This window comes from Montipora foliosa, chromosome 4, assembly GCF_036669935.1.
Source record: "Montipora foliosa isolate CH-2021 chromosome 4, ASM3666993v2, whole genome shotgun sequence".
In the NCBI taxonomy this organism is placed as follows: domain Eukaryota; kingdom Metazoa; phylum Cnidaria; class Anthozoa; order Scleractinia; family Acroporidae; genus Montipora; species Montipora foliosa.
The window spans coordinates 5,760,170-5,762,669 of record NC_090872.1 but is presented as its reverse complement, the minus strand read 5'-3'; positions in this window follow the sequence as shown (position 1 = coordinate 5,762,669).

Below are 2,500 nucleotides of genomic sequence, written 5' to 3'. Positions count from 1 at the left end.
CCCTCAATTTGGCTAACCCTAGGCCTAGCTAGGCCTTAAGTTGGTTTTTAGGCCTAGGGTTAGCACACCGGAACTGGAAGTTAGGGTTAGCCCTCAATTTGGCTAACCCTAGGCCTAAAAACCAACTTAAGGCCTAGCTAGGCCTAGGGTTAGCCAAATTGAGGGTTTTGGGTTACTTACAGGGTGTTCCGGAGTGTTCCGGTGTTTCGGGGTGTTCCGGTGTTCCTGGTTTTACTACATGCCGGTGGGGGGTAAGTGCTCTCATCACGGAAACTAAAGATAGGGTCTTTTGAATAAGGAGAAACTCAGTCTGTCAACCCTTTAGTTGCGAGTAGACAGTTGTTATCACGGCTAACAAGTACACGATTTCGCCGTAAGTCACGCAAACTATAACGGGAAGTAGTTGGTCAATCTTATTATATTATTATGGCTGATAGGGTACCGAAACAGTTTTACATGTAGGACATAAGTGACTTTCTGTAAGTTTCTCCGCATTTGCTTCACTGACACGCTTATTACTGAACGTATTTCAGTGAAGATATCAAGTACTGTCCATATAGGTGAGTGGAGTGGCAGGGGATTTTCTAGTTGTTAATTCATAACGTTAAAGTTGTTATAGCCTCTTTTATGAAATGTTCTGTTTCTGTTTATACTGATTTCAATGTTTCTTGTAAATAATGCGTCCAGCTACCAGAATAGCACGATGTACCCCCACCCTCTAACAGATGATATTTCATATCCTCATTGTATAAGTAAGCTGAGAAATCACTTATGTCCTACATGTAGAACTATTCCAGTACACTACCAGAAATAATATTATTACATATAATTACGGCATCCGTTTATAGTTTGCGTGAGTTGGGGGCGAAATTGTGGACTTGTTATAATTAGCCGTGACAACAACTTTACAACCAAAGGAAAGACCCAAGAAGTAAGCCTTTTTCTTTTCGGTCACACAACATTCAACCGCACTACAAAATGTTACCGTAGTACGAAAAAGAAGACCCCGGGATCTTAGGTCGTAGTTTTCATAACATCCTGTTTTGTTTGGCCACCCTACCTCAATCTGTAAATAGTTCGCCTAAGTGCAATTTATGTTTTTCAGCACAAAAATTGAAGCAAGCGGAATTTGGTTTTACATGTAAAAGGTTACCGTTCAAAGTTGGCTAATGGAAGACTAAGATTACAAATCCACCGAGTGAAGTGTTCGATATCTCAAAGAAACAATGCCATATAATAAACAACTTACTAACCTCACTTGCTCGGGACCGTACTAGGGAAAAGCGCTCGGTCCGTACTACCACGACCGCGGGCCAATATTTCCCAGAAAGGCCCACGCGCTCGGTTAGTAAGAGGTTCATATTTTGTCCTTACTTATGTCAAAACTAAACTCGGTGACCCCCATTTTTTGTCGCCGGAAAGTAATTAGCAGGCGAAAATGGAACTCTTTGCAAAGATAAAGACACCTGGAATATTTAAGGTGGCTCTGAATCCATCCCACATTTTTTTTTAACTTGGTAAGAGTTTCATCTTAGCCTCGTGATCAATTACCAGAAATAAAAAAATGGACTCACTGGAGAAAATGTGCGCATGGGTGAAGTTACTCTGTTTTCGTTGGAAGCCCTGATTGGATAAGAAACCATAGCTTGCCCCAGGGTCTAGGTATGCCAGTATACCGAACGCAGAGCAGCCTAGGGAAAAAAGTCATGAGTTTTTCCAATTCATTAAGCCAAGGATATTACGGCGGTTATCAGTCAAACGCGCCCTCAACGACATTTTTCATATTTCGAAAGTAAAATTTAGGTGGACGTCAATCAAATGTTTCCATAATGAATTCAACTGCCGCCAAGAAAACAGGACTATTGTCGTGGAAACATTTGACTGACTTCCACCTTAATTTTCCTTTCGAAATATGATACAATGTCGTTTGGGGGGGGGGGGGTGGGGGCGCGTGTGACTGACAACCGCTGTAATGCGGCCCATGTTCTACTCACAGAAACAACAAGTAAAAGGACCATAAAATAAAACGTTACCTTTCTTTACAAAAAACCATCTACAGTGTACTTCGCAACGAGTTAACTGATAGAAATTCATAAGGTGGTTCTTTGTGTTTTATCTTTCTCTTACGATGACTCGGTTCCTGAATTTAATCTCGTTTGTGTAGCACAAGTTCTACCTTTACAAAAAAAAAATGCCATTTAACCAAGTAAACAAGTTAATTGAATGCAGAGACCATAAAATTGTTAGGGACTTTAAGATCTACGACCGCGATGGCGACGAAGACGTAACCACAAAAGTTGAAGTTTGCAGTATCGTAAGTCTTAAAAATAAAGTTGTACGAGAGGTTTCAGAGTAATAGGGAATGAAAGATTCGCATTTGTATGCTGGTGTTGCCATAAAAACCCCTTAAATTTGGTTGATTTCACGTCGTTGTTTCGTAGTACCGCAAAAGTATGCGCGAAAATGCGTGCCGCACGTGCAAAACGATTCATTTTCCTCT